The 23,557-nt window shown below is 37.6% G+C and overlaps 1 long non-coding RNA gene and 1 pseudogene across 2 annotated transcripts; one reads left to right on the plus strand and one right to left on the minus strand.

Moving 5' to 3' along the window:
• Positions 1-1,624, minus strand: LOC140867409 (uncharacterized). 2 transcript variants are annotated; one of them, XR_012145139.1, is made up of 2 exons: positions 1,474-1,624; positions 1-1,094 (listed from the first exon to the last, which is right to left on the minus strand). It is a non-coding gene; the product is annotated as an uncharacterized lncRNA (long non-coding RNA). The 2 variants fall into 2 exon arrangements; XR_012145138.1 differs by lacking the exon at positions 1,474-1,624 and adding an exon at positions 1,193-1,282.
• Positions 1,625-19,258: 17,634 nt separating this feature from the next.
• Positions 19,259-21,696, plus strand: LOC140866744 (heat shock cognate 70 kDa protein-like; annotated as a pseudogene).
• Positions 21,697-23,557: the final 1,861 nt, after the last annotated feature.

The raw sequence follows: 23,557 nt of genomic DNA on the forward strand, positions 1-23,557 counted from the left end.
TAGAAGAAACTCAATTCAATAAAATCAAAAATTCATGAAAGCGTCTACACCAGGTTCCATCCGACCTCTAGACTCAAAAAATTTAGTTCATAATAAAATTCTGAATAAAACAAAACATGTTCAAAAATCCAAACATAAATTCAGAATTAAAATAAAAGATAAGAAACAAATCCTTCGTTGCGATGCCGTGTCCGGACTAGCGAACTCCATCTTCGTTCTTCAAGTTAAGCCCATAAATTCCTTCAAAAATCTTCAGAAATCACACGATCAAATATTTCTCTGATATGCGTGTGGTGTGTGGGGGCCCTTCTTTCTTCAAGTCTGATTCAATTCCTTTTATATCGTGTGAAAAGGCCCATCCAAAAAGCCCATAGAATACTTGCCCGAAATAATTAAAACATGATATACAGCGACAGGGCGGGCGCTCCAAGGACACGCGCGAGCGCGCCTTTCTCTCGACCTCAATCTTCAAAAGTTTCCCAGCAGAAGCGCGATTCCTCTCTTTAAGCGCTAACAATTGGCGCTAAACTTTGGCCCAATAACAAAGCCCATTAGCCTTTTCTTCTACTTTCTTGTTTGTACGTTTCAATTCTTCTTTTATTTTCCTTCTCTTTAATTCTTTTCTCTTTATTTTTCTTCTCAGACACTTTTCTTCTTCTTCCACAATAATTCTTCTTTTCCATTAATTTCTTCTTTTCTCCACAATATGTCCATAATTCCCTACGAACACAAAATCAACAAAACTCCGCATAAATCTGCTCGAAACAAACAATTAACAATTAAAATCATATATAAATTAAGTGTATAAAATACACTTATCATCTAGGAGTCTCTGCAGAAGGCAGTAGAGTAAGTCCTAGCTGAGGTGGGGTGTTGAAAAGAGTTGTAATACTCAAAGTCCTGTAGAGTGATACCTTCTGAAGAAACAGAAGAAAAGGTGACGTAGGAGTTTGAGCTTCGAACATCCAGAAACAAATACTTGTGTTGATTATTTTCTGTTGAACACACATACATCCAGTAGAGCCTCACTTGATGCATGCTCAATCTCTTAGTTGACCTTATTCCATACATTCTCACTTGTTGGTCAATTGATACTGAGATTAAGAAGAAAAGAGAGTTCAGTGACTAACACTACTGGACTCAATGAGATAACTGTAGCAACTCACTACTGACTGAATAGAAGGGATCTCACCAGTAGAGAATTGATCCAGTTCAGTAGCTTGTTTTTGATCCTGACAAGTACCTTATATGTAATCTCTCTAAGGGATGAGGTCATAGGTAGATTATTATTACCTATCGCATCAGGACCTTAACTTATCAATTACGTAACAAGATTCCAAAATATATCATGAACGATCAAAATTTTAACACGTAAATAGTATTTTCAAACGTAAATCCTACTTATCGATTCTATTCGTACGAGATCGAACTATTTGAATTGGTTCAACTTTGATCTTCCAAAAATGCAGTCACCTTGCCAAAAGATCTGAGACATATCGAACCGTCGGATTGACATGAAATTTGGTCTGGAAATTCCTAAGGACGTATCTAAATTGTGAACGGTGGAGATCTTGTTTGGAGGTAGTTTGGATCCTTTTCCAGACCACGAACAGGAGATGCTTCTTTCCCGGGTAGAATCTGTGGAGAATGCTTGTAAAAATCGTAAGAAAATGTATAGCCGTTGGATCGGGCTGAAATTTGAAATTCATATTGATAACATCTTATGCTACAATTTGAATAGTGGAGATCGAATTCTAATCTCTTTAGCATCGCCGAAGAATTCTGAACGTAGTGCTGCATTTTTGAACTTAAGAAAGCATTTGAGATCTTATCTAACCCTACCTTTCTCGAAAATTTGAAGAGAATGTAGGGAAAATTCTGTGTGTATTTTCCTTAAAGGTCTGAGTATATATTTATAGGCATCAATAGTAGATGGGTTCAACTAGGACTCCTAGCTTTCAAAGTTTGAATAGGATTCTATCTCCAAGATTTGCTTTCTTCTAGATCGCAGATAACTTAATATGTCAAATCTACTTATCTTGCATATATTTTATCTTTATATGCAAACTTTCAATATTCTTGATATTAATTTATCTTGCTACAATCACTTTCAAGATTTTAATATCTTGCTAAAAAAAATCCGAGGTTTCACATAAAGACTATCGACTTACATAGTATATATTTTAAAACACAAATACCAAAATTCTAAGAGTAACACTCCTGTGCAACGGTCTCATTCGTGAGACGGGTCAATCCTATCCATATTTATAATAATAAGTAATACTTTTGACATAAAATGTAATACTTTTTAATGGATAACCCATATAAGAGACCCGTCACACGAATATGACCCGTGCAACGGTTGCATACAAGTGTTTGCCAAATTCTAATCGTTAAAAATCTGAAAAATACTCCCTCAAAAAAAATCTTAAAAAACAAATTCAAGGTTTTATGTTTTTTCTAATTAAGGTTGAATTTAAGACTTATTGCTGACAAATTTTAAACCAAAAGAAACTGTCGAATTTAATTCACATCTCGCACGTAACAAAATTCACATCTCGAACGTAACTGTCGAATTTTAACCAAAAGAAACTGTCAAATTTTAGAATATTAGGATGGCTATTGATTCCAATTTCCAATCACAAAGATTGGTAATTATTTCCAAGCACAGCGTCGTGGACTCGAACCCACTTGATGTTTTGGTAGGCAAAATTTATTCTCAAAGTCCCGAGGACAAGTGACAAGTCGTATTTGGAAGGGCCCAAGAGTGGTGGTTGATTTTGACCCTAAACATATGATGTTAATTTAATTTGTTTTTTGACTAATTCCACGAAAGGAATACATTTAAACTTAATTAATACCGATTTGATTTTGATATCTTTTATATTTTCAAATATAACTTGAGAAAGAAGATAAAAGACTCTACCGTCTACCTTATATGGTCTTCCCCAACCCCACATGATTAATGCTTAGATAAAGAAGACCTTATACTTGATCAACCCTACATTAATGGATAATGATCAACCCTTTCGGTCTCCCCAGAAATTTTTATACTTGTCAGAATTCCACATTATTTTCACGGAATTTAATTGAGTAAATATAATATATTTTCAAGAATTCAACATATTTTTTGTTGAGATCGGGTGTGTGTATAGAGGGGGTGAATACATACTTGTTAGGATCGATTTAGCTAGGAAGATTCTTTGAGTTAGAATGCTCGTTCTTGAAATATTTGAACACCGATGAATTAAATTGAGTTTGATTTTCAAACCAAGCGGAAGACACTCAAAATAATCCTTCGTAGAAATAGATTAAACATTTCGTAAATCATTTTGAAAACAATGCATCTCAAAAAACAGTAGCAAAAGTAAGTGCAATAATGTAAAGATACACGAATTTGTTTATGGATGTTCAGAGATAAAACTCCTACGTCACCCCTTCTTTCACGAGAGAATGATCCACTAAAAGACGTTGGCTTATACAACCCGTTTATACAACCCACTCCAATCGTAGGACTTATCCCATCGGCTAACTCAAAACTCCTAGCACTCTTGATTTTAGGTCTCAACCTCACATGAAACATCTACTACTAATAAATGCGGAATTTTTTTTTTTAAAAGTAATACTATACATATACGCCAATACATATATGTATAAACATAAAAGAAATAATATTACTACATAAAAATAACTTAATTAATTGCTGAAAATATCCTTATGCAAGAAATAAAAATACTAAGTTTGATAATTTAAAATTCTCATAAATAAAATAATAAAAAGAAGAACTTGTTTAAAAACTCAGCATAATAAAATAAATGTTTCTTAAATATCAACTAAAATCTGCGACGGTCACGGGGTCCACTACCAGCTCGCTCATACGTCCTCGCCACCGGTAAGAACAACATCAAAATCATCCGACTCACCTGCATCATATAAGCGTAGTGAGCCTAGGGGCTCAACATGCCTAATCCTTTATAACAAGGTTAAAAATAATGCATCACATAATTTTACTAATACATATACATGTACATGCATGCATAAAATATTTCATCATCTTGCCATAAACATCACTGATCTTATTCTTGAACGTAAACATAACTTAACATCATAAACATACATAATATAGTTGAGCACGACATTTTGAAACATAATATGGTCCTATCAGTAAGTGTGACTAAATCTGTGCCGACTGATCAGTCTCCTGAACCAACGTACGTGGCGGTGATAAATCACCTTTGTGCTGGTAGTAAACTACCTCTTAACATAAATAGTGGATAACCACCTCTGTGCTGTCACACTACTTCAATTTTCATCATAAAAATATTTTGCTCAACACTTGATCATAATCATAACATGTAAAATTTTCATGAATGCATGCACTGAAAATATGTCCGTAATATATATTTAATTTATTTTCATAATAAATATACTAATACTTAAAATATAAACTTCATGCATAAAAATAATTAAATATATATTCCGGACTTAGTTATTTTTCATGGGTTGATCCAGACTGCTGGTCACTCACTCTAAGCCCATTAAACTTAAATTAAAGCCCAAAAATCATATCCTAGCCCAAATAACTTGATTAACTTAACTGGGCCTAAATAAAAATATTTAAGCCCATTAACTTAATTAAACCCAATAAAATTCTAGATTGGCCCAAAAATCCACTGACTGGCCCAAAAATATTCATGGGCTCCCAAGCCCATAAAAATCATTGGGCTAACTTAAATAAATTATTTAAGGCCCAAATAAAATTATTTGGAGGCCCAAATAATTTTTTAACTAATTTTAAAGCCCAAAAATCAATTAAAACATTAATTACTTAAAAATTAAAATACCCGAGCCCGGCCCACCTAACCCAAACCCGGACCCAACTGACCCGACCCACTACACTACTGACCCGACCCAAACCACCCGACTCTACCCCTAACCCATAACCCGACCCCCCTTGCCCTCCCTTCGTCTTGGCCGAGAGCAGCAGGCCTTCTTGGCCTGCTGTCAGCCAGCTCCCGCCGCCCCTGGCCGGAGCGCCACCGCCCACATGTAGCCCACATCTGGGCGGTCCTAGCCCTACCTTGAACCCAACTCCATGCAACCCAAGGAAGGAGAGATCGAGCCCCTTCCAAACAACCCTAACCTGCCCGATCTGCACCCACAGCCACACACCCGATCGGCCTAGCCATTCTCAGACCCAAGACCTGCCATGGTTCGACTCTAAGGACCCTAAAGTACTCTTAGAACGTGACCCAGCAATCCATCAGTAGTCCATGAGGAAAAACGTGAGCATGTAGAGGAAAAGGAGCATTCATGCACAATTTCTGATCTAACATGGAGAAATATCATGAGATAACAACAAAGCAGCATCAAACCATTAAAAATCTGACTTAAACGATAATTAGCTTATATGGTGGCCAAGAAAAGGATTTAGACATGCCTTAGACGAAGATAAACGAAGAAACGAGACAATAATCGCGTGTACGGCGCTCCGGGACGAACGGATCTTCTTGATTTCTTGAAAACCTAGAAGGCTTTGGCTATGGTGTGAAACTTTCTGATGAAACGTGAGGAAGATGATGAAGAAATATGGGGGAGGCCGCTAAAGATTTTTTAATCGGTATAGGGATTGATTTTTAGGTTTGATTTGAGTAGATATTGGTTTAAATAAATAATAATAATCAACATAAAGATAATATACCAAAAAAACTTTATTTAAAACTCCTAATAATAATAATAATCTGATACTAAAACTCAAATCCCGAAATTAAGACTTAAGGGATTTTTAAAAATTAATAAAAGTCAATAAAATGACTTATTTTGGCTAAAAATCAACCCTTAAATAAGTATATAATTAAATACTAAAATTTTCTTGACAAAATACCTTAAAATATTATTTTAAAGCTCATAAAACTCATAAAATATTTTTGGCTAAGAATTTTGGTATCTCGTCCATCCACGGTCCCGTTTACGCGATCAAAACATCTAATTCCTTTAAAATCTAAAAATACCATAATTGCGGGTTAAATGCTAAAATAAATTTAAATCATGCATATATTTCACATAATATCACATAAATTTCATTTAACCCAAATATAAATTTTAAATAATTATTTTTCCTAATTATGCATGCGAATTTACGTATTAAAATTTTTCGGGTGCTACAATTCTTCCCCCCTTAAAATGAATTTCGTCCTCGAAATTAAGGTACTTACCCGAATAACTCCGGATAGCGAGTCCTCATGTCCGCCTCAGTCTCCCAAGTGGCTTCCTCCTCCGAATGATTCAGCCACTGGATTTTAACTATCGGTATGACCCGCGTCCTCAGTCTTCGCTCCTCCCTAGCCAAGATCCGAACTGGCCTCTCCTCAAATGCTAACTCCGGTGTCAACTGTAGAGGCTCGTAATCCAACACATGCGACGGGTTTGAGATGTATCTCCGAAGCATGGATACATGGAAGACGTTGTGCACTGCCGCAAGCCCTGGTGGCAAAGCCAAACGGTAGGCCAACGTGCCAACTCTCTCCAAGACCTCGAATGGTCCAATATACCTCGGATTCAACTTGCCTCTGCGACCAAATCTCATCACACCTTTCATGGGTGATACCTTCAAAAATACATGATCACCAACCACAAACTCAAGATCTCGTCATCGAGTATCAGCATAACTCTTCTGATGACTCTGAGCAGTCCTCATACGATCCCGAATCTGAGTCACAATGTCTGCAGTCTGCTGTATAATCTCGGGTCCAAGTAAAATCCTTTCTTCAACCTCATCCCAATGCACTGGAGATCTGCATCTCCTCCCATAGAGAGCTGCATAAGGAGCCATACCTATAGATGCCTGGAAACTGTTGTTATAGGTAAACTCCACTAACGGCAATCTAGTCTCCCAAGAGCCCTGAAAATCAATGACGCAAGCTCTCAATAGATCTTCGAGAACCTGAATCACCCTCTCAGACTGCCCGTCTGTCTGGGGGTGGAAAGCTGTACTGAACAGTAATCTAGTCCCTAATACTGTGTGCAAACTCTTCCAAAAAACAGATGTAAACCTCGGATCCCGGTCTGACACTATCGACACTGGTATGCCATGCAGTCTAAAAATCTCCTTGATGTAAAGCTCAGCATACTGTATCAATGAGTATGTAGTCCTCACCGACAAGAAATGAGTTGACTTGGTGAGTCTGTCCACGATCACCCAAATAGCTGTACACCCTCTAGTACTCCTCGGAAGGCCAACTACAAAGTCCATCGTGATGTTCTCCCACTTCCATACCGGAATGGGTAGAGGATTAAGCAACCCTGCTGGACGCTGATGCTCTGCCTTGACCTGCTGACAAGTCAAGCACTCAGATACGAATCGTGCGATATCACTCTTCATGCCGGGCCACCAATACAACGTCTGCAAATCTTTATACATCTTCGTACTTCCTGGATGAATGGAATACGGAGATGTGTGAGCCTCTGTCAGGATCTCAGTCCTCAACTGATCAATATTCGGTACGCACACACGACCACGGTACTATATAATACCATCACTGACAGAAAAAATAAGATTGCCCTTGGCCTCATCCTTCTGCCTCAATCGCTGCAACTCCTCATCGGCAGGCTGTCCATCCCTGATACGATCTCGAAGATTCGGTTATACTAATAACACTGACAAACTCGGTGCGTGACCGCCCGAATAGTACTCCAAACCGAATCTCTGAATCTCCTCATGTAGTGGCAACTGTACTGTCAAATAGGATACCACTGAAGTCTTCCGAATCAACGCATCAGCCACCACATTAGCCTTACCCGGATGGTAGCTAATGTCACAGTCGTAGTCCTTCACTAATTCCAACCATCGGCGCTGTCTCATGTTCAACTCCTTCTGATTGAAGAAGTACTTGAGACTCTTGTGATCCGTGAAAATCTTGTACTTTTCACCGTACAAATAGTGCCTCCAGATCTTCAAAGAAAAAACCACTGCTGCTAGCTCCAAGTCATGCGTCGGATAGTTCTGCTCATGAATCTTCAACTGTCTTGACGCATAGGCAATGAATCGGCCACTCTGCATCAATACGGCGCCTAACCCTAGCTTAGACGCGTCCGTGTAAACCACTAACTCCTCATGTGAAACAGGCATCGCCAACACTGGCGCAGATATGAGTGCTTCATTAAGTCGATCGAAGCTCCTCTGACAGTCTAAACTCCATACAAACTTCGCATTTTTCTTGGTGAAGGAAGTCAAGGGTACTGCAATAGAAGAAAATCCCTTGATGAACTTCCGGTAGTAGCCTGCTAAACCCAAGAAACTGCGAATCTCTGAAGCATTCTTCGGAATTCCCCAATCCTGCACTGCCTGTACCTTCGTCTGATCCACTGCTATCTCATCTCTCAAAACTATATGGCCAAGAAACGCCACCTGCTCTAGCCAAAACTCGCACTTACTGAATTTCGCATACAGTCGATGCTCCCTTAAAGTATGCAATGCTGTCTGCAAGTGCTGTCTATGCTCCTCAATGCTCCTCGAGTAGATCAAGTTATCATCAATGAAGACTATGATAAATTGATCTAAGTACGGCTGAAATACGCGGTTCATGAGATCCATGAAGACCGCTAGAGCATTGGTCAATCCAAACGGCATTACTAAGAACTCGTAATGCCCATAGCGTGTCCGGAAAGCAGTCTTGGTCACATCTGCATCTCTGATCCTCAACTGATGATAGCCAGATCGCAGATCGATCTTAGAGAACACCGAAGCTCCCTCTAACTGATCAAACAAATCTTCAATCCTCGGCAGTGGATACTTGTTCTTCACAGTGACCCTGTTGAGCTCTCGGTAATCGATGCAAAGTCTCATGCTACCATCCTTTTTCTTCACAAACAACACTGGAGCTCCCCAAGGAGAAAAGCTAGGGCGAATAAAGCCCTTCTCCAACAACTCTTGAATCTGCTCCTTCAACTCTTTCATCTCTATAGGAGCAAGTCGATACGGTGCCTTAGAGATAGGCACAGTACCTGGTATCAGATAATTACTGAACTCCACCTCTCTAGCTGGTGGAACTCCCGAAACGTCCTCCGGAAAGTCATCTGAAAAGTCACGAACCACCTCTATATCTGACAATGATCGACTGGGTGGTTTTGATGAAGTGACCACACTGGCGAGAAACCCCTGGCAACCACGTCTCAATAACTTCCTCGCACGTGTATAAGAAATCACAGGCGAGATCTCACTGCTCGGAGATTCATAGAAAACAAACTGGTCGCCCTCCTCTGGTTTCACTGCCACTGTTCTCTGCCGAAAATCAATCACTGCTCCGTTGACCGACAGCCAATCCATACCCAAAATCAGATCGAATCCAGTCAACAGTAAGACCACTAAATCTGCCCTGACGGTGCGCCCCTGTAAATCCATCTCCATGCCTCTGCAGATACTAGTGGTAGAAAGAACCTGTCCAGATGGCATAGTTACATCATACCCTGTTTCAGTAACCTCGGGCTTAATGCCTATCCGTCTGATAAACTCCAGGGAGATAAACGAATGCGTAGCTCCCGAATCTAGCAACGCATACGTGGAGTTTTCTCCTACTAGAATTCTCCCTGCACGCAGAAAATCCCAACAATCGCAGACTAAATTTACTCTCTCCCAATAAAAGTTATAAAATATTTCTCTTAATTAAACACAAGTAATAAATACATCTTACTCTAATCATGCAATCAGGCAACCCATGCAAATTAAAATCATGAAGTAAATTCCCAAAAATTTCTTAAAAGAATAAGTTAGGATATACCGGTGATTAAGGAGGTATCTGGGTCTGCCTCCTCAGCCTGCATGACAAACACCCGCCCAGTGGTGTTCTTCTTCCTTGGGCAGTTGTATGCCACATGCCCTAGCTCCTTGCAGTGGTAGAAAACATTGGAACCGATCAAACACTGACCTGAGTGAGGCCTCTGACACTGCGGGCACAAGGGAACTACTCCTGTCTTAGGGGCCCCGCCCCTCTGCTGCGGCTGGCACCCCTGAGGCCTCGGCTGCTGTCCCTGCTGATTCGGGCCCTTAGGCGGCCCAGTAAACTGCTTCTTCGCAGGAGGCTGCGAAGATGGTCGATAAGCTCCCGGCTGGAACTGCCTCTTGCCCTGCTGTTCCCTCTGCATCTCTCGTCTCCCTTCCTCAGAACGCAATGCTCTGCTAACTGCCGCCTCATAAGTAGTGACATCCAACATGCGAACGTCATGCTTGATGTCAGCCCGCAATCCATCCACAAACTGTCTCAACTTATCCGGTGCACTGTCAGCAATAAGAGGCACGAAGCGACACCCTCTCTCGAACTGGGTGATATAATCCACCACAAACTTGTCCCCTTGACGGAGACTCATGAACTCCCGGATCATGCGGCTGCGCACATTCTCAGTGAAATACTTGGCATAGAACATACGTCTGAACTCTATCCAAGTCAAAGTAGGTAGGTTCACGCCTCTAACGGTGCCCTCCCACCATGAGGTTGCATCCCCTCTCATCATATATACTGCACACTTGACTCTGTCCACATCTGTAATCCCCATGTAGTCAAAGATAGACTCCAGTGATCGGATCCATCCCTCGGCAATGAGCGGATCAGTGGTGCCTGTAAACTCCTTTGGTCCCTTCTTCTGGAACCGCTCAGCCACATCCTCATCATGGGTAAGCCTAGGTCGTGTAGTTTGCTGCTCTAACAAAGCAGTGATCCCCGCCATCATATTTGCATTGGCCTGCTCCAATGCTGCAAGAGGTTTCTGCGGAGGTGGAGGTGGAGGTCCCCCGCGTCTGTTCACCTGTCTCGGAGGCATTCTGCACCACATGTTTCTTTACGTAAATCGCAATGCATGACTTAAGGGTTCTAAAACTTTTCTAACATGAAAATCTTAAATCATTACATATGCTCCTTATAATTCATCAGAAAAAATTTAAAACTTACAGACCGGTAATAGGATTTCTGAGCTTCACGTGGCAGTAGGACACCCTCCAAGGACCGCGCTTTGATACCAATTGAAACATCTACTACAAATAAATGCGGAATTTTTTTTTTAAAATAATACTATATATATACGCCCATACATATATGTATAAACATAAAAGAAATAATATTACTACATAAAAATAACTTAATTAATTGCTGAAAATATCCTTATGCAAGAAATAAAAATACTAAGTTTGATAATTCAAAATTCTCATAAATAAAATAATAAAAAGAAGAACTTGTTTAAAAACTCAGCATAATAAAATAAATGTTTCTTAAATATCAACTAAAATCTGCGACAGTCACGGGGTCCACTACCAGCTCGCTCATACGTCCTCGCCACCGGTAGGAGCAACGTCAAAATCATCTGACTCACCTGCAGCATATAAGCGTAGTGAGCCTAGGGGCTCAACATGCCTAATCCTTTATAACAAGGTTAAAAATAATGCATCACATAATTTTACTAATACATATACATGTACATGCATGCATAAAATATTTCATCATCTTTCCATAAACATCACTGATCTTATTCTTGAACGTAAACATAACTTAACATCATAAGCATACATAATATAGTTGAGCACGACATTTTGAAACATAATATGGTCCTATCAGTAAGTGTGACTAAATCTGTGCCGACTGATCAGTCTCCTGAACCAACGTACGTGGCGGTGATAAATCACCTCTGTGCTGGTAGTAAACTACCTCTTAACATAAATAGTGGATAACCACCTCTGTGCTGTCACACTACTTCAATTTCCATCATAAAAATATTTTGCTCAACACTTGATCATAATCATAACATGTAAATTTTTCATGAATGCATGCACTGAAAATATGTCCGTAATATATATTTAATTTATTTTCATAATAAATATACTAATACTTAAAATATAAACTTCATGCATAAAAATAATTAAATATATATTCCGAACTTAGTTATTTTTCATGGGTTGGTCCAGACTGCTGGTCACTCACTCTAAGTCCATTAAACTTAAATTAAAGCCCAAAAATCATATCTTAGCCCAAATAACTTGATTAACTTAACTGGGCCAAAATAAAAATATTTAAGCCCATTAAATTAATTAAATTCAATAAAATTCTAGACTGGCCCAAAAATCCACTGACTGACCCAAAAATATTCATGGGCTCCCAAGCCCATAAAAATCATTGGGCTAACTTAAATTAATTATTTAAGGCCCAAATAAAATTATTTGGAGGCCAAAATAATTTTCTAACTATTTTTAAAGCCCAAAAATCAATTAAAACATTAATTACTTAAAATTAAAATACCCGAGTCCGGCCCACCTAACCCGAACCCGGACCCAACTGACCCGACCCACTACACTACTGACCCGACCCAAACCACCCATGACCACCCGACTCTACCCCTAACCCATAACCTGACCCCCCTTGCCCTCCCTTCGTCTTGGCCGAGAGCAGCAGGCCTTCTTGGCCTGCTGTCGGCCAGCTCCGGCCGCCCCTGGCCGGAGCGCCACTGCCCAGATGTAGCCCACATCTGGGCGGTCCTAGCCCTACCTTGACCCCGACTCCATGCAACACAAGGAAGGAAAGATCGAGCCCCTTCCAAACAACCCTAACCTGCCCGATCTGCACCCCCAGCCACACACCCGATCGGCCTAGCCATTCTCAGACCCAAGCCCTGCCATGGTTCGAATCTAAGGACCCTAAAGCACTCTTAGAATGTGACCCAGCAATCCATCAGTAGTCCATGACAGGAGAAAAATGTGAGCATGTAGAGGAAAAAAAGCATTCATGCACAATTTCTGATCTAACATGGAGAAATATCATGAGATACCAACAAAGCAGCATAAAACCATTAAAAATCTGAATTAAACGATAATTAGCTTATATGGTGGCCAGGAAAAGGATTTAGACATGCCTTAGACGAAGATAAACGAAGAAACGAGACAATAATCGCGTGTACGGCACTCCGGGACGAACGGATCTTCTTGATTTCTTGAAAACCTAGAAGACTTTGGCTATGGTGTAAAACTTTCTGATGAAACGTGAGGAAGATGATGAAAAAATATGGGGGAGGCGGCTAAAGATTTTTTAATCGGTATAGGGATTGATTTTTAGGTTTAATTTGAGTAGATATTGGTTTAAATAAATAATAATAATCAACATAAAGATAATATACCAACAAAACTTTATTTAAAACTCCTAATAATAATAATAATCTGATCCTAAAACTCAAATCCCGAAATTAAGACTTAAGGGATTTTTAAAAATTAATAAAAGTCAATAAAATGACTTATTTTGGCTAAAAATCAACCCTTAAATAAGTATATAATTAAATACTAAAATTTTCTTGACAAAATACCTTAAAATATTATTTTAAGGCTCATAAAACTCATAAAATATTTTTGGCTAAGAATTTTGGTATCTTGTCCGTCCACGGTCCCGTCTACGCGATCAAAACAATTAATTCCTTAAAAATGTAAAAATACCATAATTGCGGGTTAAATTCTAAAATAAATTTAAATCATGCATATATTTCACATAATATCACATAAATGTCATTTAACACAAATATAAATTTTAAATAATTATTTTTCCTAATTATGCATGCGAATTTACGTATTAAAATTTTCAGGGTGCTACATCACAACCCGCATAATGTTTAATGTCTCTTATGCCAAGACTACAAATACAATCTTTAATGTCTTTGTGTGAAGACTCTCACTCAACTAATCTTTACAAATCATCTCTCATATGTGTGTGAGTGAGTTGGGGAGTGAAGAACTTGAAAGTGAAAGCTCAAGTATTTTGTTTTTGTTCTTCATACCTAGGGAAAGCTTTCAAGAAGCTAATGAACCTGTTTTACACGCCCTTATGCTCCAATTATTCTCATTTCAGCTCAACTTCTTTATGCAGGTTGCCCGTGAATTTAATCCTCATGGAAAGTAGTTATTTGATCTTCTCAATATTGTATTTATGAGCAATTGTTTGATCTTCTCAGTATTGTATTAGGATTGATTATATGAACTGATCTCGTTCAACTAGTCTTGCTTCAATTGGTCTCACTCAACAAGTCTCATTTTAGAGCAGTTTGTCTTGAATGAAGCAGTCAGTACTTGAGGAATCAGTTGGAGCATGATTAGTTAATTTCTGGGTAAAGTGATGAACATAAAAGTTGTAGCTCTTTGTCTTACTTTCCAATGCAACAGACATCACTCAATTTGGATTTCATATGAGAGGGTTATGCTCGAAATACCAAACTGTTCCAGAAATTCCGCTCTGAATAATTTCAGTGCTGACCCAGAGACTGCAATACAGTTTATCAACTCTTTATGATTTGATTCATACCTCTACATGTGAAGATGATTTGTAGATCATGTTTTTAGATTTGCAACGCATACTAAAGCATTCCATTTTGATAACCGACCTGCAAGATATAACCAAAATACTAGAACTGGTCAGTCAAACTGCTTGTTGTCGTCTTATTCGTCCATTTCAATGTTGAGGCAGCTGTTTGACCAAGCTAGCATCTGAATTTGTCCACCTCGTATGAATATGAATTGTAGATATTTGAGTTGTCTGTTCAACGATTTTGGCGGCTGGTGGATCATCGAGATATGAGATATGCTCGAAAAAAAAAGTTGCGCCAAAACTAAATTGTGTTGAAACTATATTTCAACACCTTATCAGTTCTAATTTGTGATCAACCAACTACACACTCAATTAAATATGTTAGAAACCTAATAACAAATTTTGTTATTATCAAAACAAAGATTGCTTGTGTAAGGCCCTGAAATTAATTATTTTGGGATTAGTGAAATTTATTAATTATTAGAATTGAATTGATGGGAATTAATTGAGCCGGGATTGAATTGATTTAATTTGGAGTTTCAGGGACCGGTTTGCAAATAAGCCGTTTGACTAGTCAATGGGAATTAATATATTATTTGATATATATAATATCTACCCCTCATCTCCATCACCTACTCCTCTCTCCTCCTCCTTCTCCCTCACGCTAGAGAACCGAGAAAGCCATGATCGATTCTCAAGCTTTTTGCTCCGTCTGATTCGCACGATCTGACCGTCAGATTTTTGTTCCGAGTTGAGATTCATGATCACCGCAACGAGGGCTTCGTTTTGTTGTAAGTTTTGCTACGATCTATGAACTTTGATTTTTATTGGGTTGTCAGAATTTGATGATTTTCGAGTATGTTGTTCTTGAGCTAGCATAGACTGTGTATTCGAAGTCGGTTTGGAAAAAAGAACGAAGTTAGGATTTTATATGATTTTTGGGAACATAAATTCGAAATTGGGTTTTTGAACTTTTGCTGGTACTCGTAAATCGTCATATTACCCATATTTGGCCTCCGAGCTGTTGGCAACATACGGGCAATACGGTAGCATCTCACAGAACTTCTGCTGGTACTCGTGAATTGTCATATTACCGTGCGTCAAGTTCATTAGTTTGTTTTTCTTTGCCTATCTGAGGGCCGCAGGAAAGTACAACTCTCGGAATGCTATACGAAACTCCTCCAAAGTAGCTGAGCCCTGCTCTGCTATGATGGGCGTGGAGGTAGACCTCCACCTCTTCCGAGCACTCCCTGTCGAAGGAATTTTACAGCCAGCATCTTTTGCTCTTCAGTGCAATGGTACAACTCAAAGCAGTTCTCCATCCTTTCCAAACAATTCTCTGCGACTTTCAGGTTTTCGTCGCCCTCTAATGGCTTAGGAGTCAATTGCACAAATTTGCGAAAGTAGAATTTATGTCTATACTCCCTGGGACGATGATGCCTCCAACGTTGCTCCTTCTCCTCGTCGTCACCCCAACGACCACCGACACTCCCGTGACTCTCATCCCCACGTCCAACCATCTGATAAGAGCAACAGAATCAAACCTCGAGACTTTTTACCTATGTCCTAAATTTAATGCATGCTCTGATACCAATAAATGTAGTGATCCAACCCTGAATCACTAATTAACCAAAGCTTAAAGCATGCAAATCAACTTAAAAGAGGAAATTAGAAAATTCGGCGGAAGCATAAAAGCAACTAAAGTCTCTCAAGTGGTACCAGGGATAGAAAGGATTTGTACTTAAGCCTGGTGGTGCAAGTTCGATCCCTGGGGAGGGCAAAAACTCCCCTAGCCAAGTGGGGAGAAGACCGTGATTATGGGCCTGGGCCACCCAGAGTAGAGGCCAAATTGGGCTAGAGCAGAGGGTGAAAGCGAGAATTGCAATTATTGAAAAGAGAATTCCAAGAGAAACAGTTGAAAATATTATAACTTGCATTTAAGAAATTAATAGAAAGATAAGGAAATAATTTTTTTTTATTATTTAAAGATCATTCTTTAAAATATATATTTTCAACTCCATGGCGATTTTCCAAAAATATATTATGGTGGCCAGTTCACCTGTGGATGTATCTTGAAAATCAGGAGAGAAGGAAAATTTTTCTAGAGTTTGAAGCTCTTTCATATGCGTCAGGAGAAAACATTCTTTGATATAAAGATATCTTCAAATCTAGAAATTTCAAGCCGCAACTTGAATTTTGCTTCAATTCTGGTTAGCCTTCCTGCTGTAGCCGAAGAATAAGACGTGACTCGGTGAACCTGTAGCATTCTTAATTTTGCCCTAAGAAACAAAATTTTCTCAGCAATAACTGCTTCACATTCTTTGATGATATCATCCATGATAAATTTGCTATTTTATGAACTTGCTAATGTTAATTAGAGTTGTGCAAACCTTTTCTATTTATAGACTGATTTAGAGTATGTGAAGACTTAAATTGATATTTTTCAATGTAATTGCAAATATCGAGGAGACATAATAAAATTTTGAAAAACAAGAAATGAAAGAGGATTCTCAAGAAATATAGTTGAAGTCATTGCTTATCACATTAAGGGGTAAATGCTTGAAAATTTGAGAAAACCTTCTGATATTCATAAAATATATTTCCAAGGCATAATTAACTGCATAGTTTAGCCAAAAAACAAAAACAAGGAAATTTTTGGGATAAATTTTGGTATTTGACAAAACATGAAGAAATATTTTGAAGCAGTTGAGATGGCGGAATATCTTAAGTCCAAGAAATCCAGTCTAGATGCAAGCAGTCCAATAGGTATACAAGCATTCCAATCGATATGCAAGCAATCCAGGACTAAATAGTCCAGTCAAACATCATATTGACACAGTTCAAGACCAGTTGAATTAAGCTTGTTCACGTATCCAGTCCAAGTATCAAGACTGCTGAGGAAACGAATTATTCAAAACATATTTTAAATATAAAGATCGTTGCAAGATCCAGATATTTTTATTAAAGAAGCTAGCAACATCATTAATGTCCTCATAAAGAATTATTGAAGATCTAGAGGAAAAAGAGACATGCATTTATAACGAAGATGAACGTTGCAAAGATTGCATATATAAATGTATGAAGAACACATAGAGCGGAGAGAGAGTAGACATAAACAAAAGGAAAAACATATACAACAGCAAGATACACACAAATACAAGCTGCTTGAGCACTCATAAAAGACTCATCTAATCTGCTCAATGTGCCCACATACACATGCCATACAACTGATCTCTGAGGATCATCAAGGGCCAAAATCAACTCTCAATTGCCTATTTGTTTAAGAGGAGTTGATTTACTGTCAGAATCTAAGGATTCATTCATCACTGTAATTTGAGTATTAGTACGAGGCATCTTAATTTGGTTGTGTTCTAGGAGTTTCGATCTAGACAAGACTAAGTCCTACGATTGGAGTGAGTTGTATACAAGACGTTGTATAGCCAAAGTCTTCTAGTGAATCATTCCCTCATGGAAAAAGGGGTGACGTAGGAGTTTTGTCTCCGAACATCCATAAACATCTTTTTGTTATTTATATTTCTTTCAAGTTATTCTTATCATTGTTCAATATGTTATTTGGTCTATTTCCGCACAAATATTTGTTGGCCGATTAACATCGACACGAGAGAAAGAATAGAGTTAGTTGCGAACAACAACTGCTCTCATATAAGAAGTTTTTCAAGTGAACTGCTATGGAAGTTGCACAAGAGCAGTCCAAATCGATCCTAACATACAACAACATCTTTCTTGTTGGAAGACTCCCATGGAAACTCAACTGAAATGCAACGTTGATGTAGCTCTTTTTACAAGTGATGGAAAAGCAGGTTATGGATGTATCATCAAAAACAACCTTGGCTTTGTTGTTGTAGCGATTCTTGGTAGCCTGCCTGGTATTACCAATCCTTCGATCGCATAAACGTTGGGTATTAGGGAAGCTTTGAGCTGGATAAAACATCTGCATTTCTTATCAATCATCGTTGAATCTGATACTCTTTCGATTGTTGAAGCTTTAAACTCTACGATCGGTCTTATTATTGAAGATTGCAAAATTCTTGCTTTGGATATTTAATCTATCTCTTCTTTTGTTTTTATTCGTAGATCAACGAATCATGCCGCTCAAGCGTTAACTAGAAAATATGGTTCTTTGTCTGGTCTAGAAGGTGGAATGATTCCTTTGTCTTCTATAGTTTATGATAATTCTTCGTGACTTGGTTCAATATATCTATTTTTCTTTAAAAAAAATCCTCACTTTTTATTTGCGTACTTGTTGGTTACATTTAAGTCATATTTTGAAAATGCCAGTTCTACATTGAAGTAAAATTATTAAACAGATTATTTAATCAAAATTTGTTTATGCATCGATGCATTACTTTAATTCAAGTCAACGTGAAAGTCTCTATCAACATACGAGAGCACAAAATTGTTTATAAACCATTTGCACCACTTTTTTCTCGTAATCTTGGCATCACAAAAAATAAAAATACTTAAAAAAGAAAACACGGTATTTTGCGATGGGTTGAAAATTGGTTGCTAAATATTAGCGGCGATTTTCATGTTTCCGTCGCTACCAAAAAGCAAGAATATCAAAATTACTGGATGAAAAATGAATTTTGAAATTAGAGGATTAAAATCTAAAACATGTCGATTTAGAGTAATTTTACCTATCAACATATATATATATATATATACAAGAGTATTATAAAATTTAAATAAGACCTAGACTTCGCAATTTTCCCTATCAACATACTAGATAATTATAAAACTAAAATAAGACTTGATTTTACATAAAATCTTTTGTGAGGCCCTATGACTATATCTAGTGGTAATTAAAAAAGAAAAAAACTTTTAAAAGTATCCGAATAAACTTTGAGTTCATCTTCTTTATAAATGGTTAAACTTGCCACTCTTAAATCTTAATGTCCTCATAGTATAATTAGAAAATGGCTGAAAAAGGTGAAAGACCAGCTATTGGAATCGATTTGGGAACCACTTATTCATGTGTGGCTGCATGGCAACGGGATCGTGTTGAGATCATACCCAATGATCAGGGAAACCGCATTACACCTTCCTTTGTTGCTTTCAATGAAACAGAACGTCTCATCGGCGATGCTGCCAAGAACGTAGTTGCCATGAATTCCACTAACACTGTTTTTGGTGAGACATTATGGTATATAGTATTTGGAGTTGCTTTTGAATATTTGTGAAATATTCAAAATTTTGTTTAAGAAAAGGTGAAAAGTGCTTCTTGGAAGCAATCTAAACTCAATTATCTGCTTATGCTAAAGTATATATGCGTTAATTAAATTGGTAGTCCAAGTTCTTCCGTTTTTCTGTAGAAAAAAACTACTCTGGTGTTGCATTCACTATGAGCTGATGTGATTTTGCAAAGCTTTTGATATGAAATATGTAACACTAACTATAATTTGGATCGGAGTCTTGGAGCTTTCGCTGCTCCACTATGAGTCTCGGCATTTTCTTGTTTATAAATTATCATAATCTAACGATATGCTTGAATAATGTTACTATCCAATATTTCTATGTCATGATATTGTACAATTTGCAAAACGTAGAATTTATTAACTAACAAAAACTGTAGTCATCTGATGCATGTATTTGGAAGACAGTCTTATTATCTGAAAGTATATGTGAATATGCATGACTTACTTTGTAGATGCCAAAAGATTGATCGGCAGGAGATTCAGCGACCCACTGGTCCAGGAAGATGTGCTGCTTTGGCCATTCAAGGTTATTTGTGGTGAAAATGATAAGCCAATGATTGTTGTCACCTACAAAGGTGAACGGAAGCAATTTGTTGCAGAAGAAATTTCTTCAATGGTACTCACCAAGATGAAGGAGATTGCAGAAGCTTTTCTTGGATCTACGGTGAAAAATGCGGTCATAACCGTCCCTGCTTACTTCAATGATTCCCAGAGGCGGGCGACCAGAGATGCTGGAATCATTTCTGGGCTCGACGTCTTGCGTATCCTTGTTGAACCAACTGCTGCCGCCATTGCCTACGGTCTTGACAAAATGTCTAGTAGCTCTGGTGAAAAGAACGTGCTTATTTTCGACCTTGGTGGTGGCACTTTTGACGTTTCTCTTCTCACGATGCTGAAGAGCACCTTTACGGTTAAGTCAACTGCTGGCAACACTCACCTTGGAGGAGAGGATTTTGACAACAGAATGTTGAACCATTTTGTTCAAGAGTTCAAGAGGAAGCACAAAGAAGACGTAAGCAACAACCCCCGGGCAATGAGAAGGCTGAAGACGGCCTGTGAGAGGGCAAAGAGGAATTTGTCTTCTATGGTGCATACAACTATTGGGATTGACTGTTTGTACGATGGAATCGATTTTAACTCTAAAATTACACGTGCCAAATTTGAGGAGCTAAACATGGACTTGTTTGAAGAATGCATTAGCCATGTTGAGAAGTGTTTGAAGGATGCGGAGATGGACAGGAAAAACATCCACGACGTGGTGCTTGTTGGTGGATCCTCTAGAATTCCAAAAGTACAACAACTGCTCCAAGATTTCTTTGATGGTAAGGAGCTATGCAAAAGCATTAACCCCGATGAAGCCGTAGCCTATGGTGCAGCAGTTCAAGCGGCAATTTTGAGTGGCCAAGGTACGGTCCGGATTCAAGATCTGGTGTTGTGGGATGTCACCCCTCTCTCTCGGTGTGGAGATTAGAGAAGATGAGATGGGTGTAGTAGTCCCTAGGAACACCACAATTCCTACGAGGAAGGAAGAAAAGTGGACCACTTGTTATGATGACCAAACTAGTGTGTTGTTCCCAGTGTACGAGGGTGAAAGACCTAGAGCCAGAGACAACATTTTGTTGGGTGAGTTTGTTTTGTCCGGCATTTCTCCCGCTCCAAGGCGCGTCCCTAAATTAAAGGTGTGCTTTGATATCGACGTTAACGGAATCTTAAATGTGACCGCTGAAGATAAAGCAACCGGCAATGCAAATGGAATCACTATCAGCAATGTTAAAGGCATGTTGTCAGAAAATGAGATTTTGAGAATGTTAGAAGAAGCCAAGAGGTTGAAGTTAGAGGATGAGGAGCATAAAAAGAAATTTGAGGCAAAGAATTCTTTGGAAGATTATGTTTACAACGCTAGAGCTGTGACAAGAGAACTCACTTCAAAGTTACGAATTACCGATGCCAAAAATATCGAATGTGAGATCGAATCTGCTATGGAGTGGCTGGATGAGCACAAAGATGCAGAACTACATGTGATTGAGAATAAAAGAAATGAGTTGGAAAGTAATTGGGAGCCTATTCTTACAAGATTATATAGCTCATGATCGAGAGAGAGATGTTCATTTGGTGTATTTTCCAACTTTGAATTATTATGCATAATAATTCATTTGAACTTTTCCAGGTATGGTTTTGTGCTTCTTTTTTTTTTTAGCCTTGATTTTGTTTACCCAAACCTTCGACTCAGCATATACGTGGGAATTATATATCGTTCGTCAAAATATTAATGGAGAAATCGTTTTGTATTCTTGTCGTTTAAATTCTGAAAATTGGGTAGCAAATTAGAAGTATAAATTTTGATTAATTGTGTTTTTTTTATTGCCTTGATTTTGTTTACCCGAACTCCAATGGTTCAAATATATGTCTACTCCTCTTTCCTTATTTATTCATGAGATCCTACCTTTGGGTAATATTTAAATCATATATCCATCCGGGTTAGTTCGATCCTACACCCCATGAGGTAGGTGGAAGTATGTGATTGGTGCAAATCATGTGGGTCCCACATAATTATGTGGGGCCCACATAATTTGCACCAATCACAAAAGTCCACATCACCCATGGGGTAATACCCCATGGGTAGGACCGAATTATCCATCCGGGAGCTTACATCTAAACACATATGCGTAATTAATATTATAGTGCTGACATGACAAATCATAAGTGTTAATAAACGTAGGTTGAACTGAACCTTATTTCTTCGATATACAGATATTCCATTTCCGAACTCAACATACGAAGCAGATCACACCAGAGAAGAGAATATTGATATATTTCCGCCTTTAAATACATCATTGTGGTAGTGCCTATAAAAGTAAGATGAATTATTTCCCGGAAAAGGGTCGAACTGTTTCTCCGATTCTTACTTGTTAAACACAGTTCCAATAAAATAAAAGTAAAACTGAAAGCAAAAATAATAATGGATGAATACAATAGACAAGTTATTATTATAATATTAATTTATAATGTGATTATACAAGAAGAATATATATTGTTAATTAATATTAATTAGGGATTTTTATTTTACTAGTAAAAGTCACATGCGATGCACGTGAGAAGATCTTTTATTGTCGATAAACGTTGTTAAATAAATTAATTAAGATGAGAATATATTAACACGCAGGTAATAAATGATTTTCATGGTAATAATATATACTTTTTGAAAAAAAAAACTTATGTAATCAATATAATTTTCGACATTGCAACTAATAAAAATATTTGTAATATTTTCGAACAATGTAACATTTGCAATTTCAATATTTGTATTATTTATGGTCATGATTATTTTACATCTACATTAACAGTTTATAATAAGCATTATCAACAATTAATGTAAGCTTATAAATATAAGTGTTACGTTTATTGTAGTTTTACATTAACACAATATTGATATTGAAATTTATGTAATTATTACAGCTCGGTCGAGTTTTCTATCTTTTTATTAATCTTGAGAAATTATGACATGCTTCGTACCATGAATTCGTTTTATTTTCTACCTCATGTATGTATGATTTATTTTTTATTTGTTAATAAGTGAGATATATTAATCAAATTATATTAAATATAATTTTGTAATTTTCTATGATATATGTTGATCACTATTGATTTATGGGAAAAAAATTGGTATATATAATGCATTTTAAGCCTTAATTTAAATTATTGCGTCAAATATTTTTTTATTTTATATTTGAGATTTTTCTCTCTTTAACGATTTTTCATATCATGTGTTTTTTATTCTCCATGAAAGAATCAATATTAACATTTTTAATAACAATTCTTGTGATACTATCTTCATCAATCATTTGCATTTTTCGATCGTTATTATTATTTAATCAGACGGTCTCTTTTTTATGCCAAAAATATTTACTTGCAAAGAATAACAATAATTTCATCATTCTCATCTGCATTCTGATATCTTATCGTCTTCCATTACTTGTATGTCAGTATCGTTAACAATCAATGTATTTGTTGGACATTCTC

Source organism: Henckelia pumila, chromosome 4, assembly GCF_033568475.1.
Source record: "Henckelia pumila isolate YLH828 chromosome 4, ASM3356847v2, whole genome shotgun sequence".
In the NCBI taxonomy this organism is placed as follows: domain Eukaryota; kingdom Viridiplantae; phylum Streptophyta; class Magnoliopsida; order Lamiales; family Gesneriaceae; genus Henckelia; species Henckelia pumila.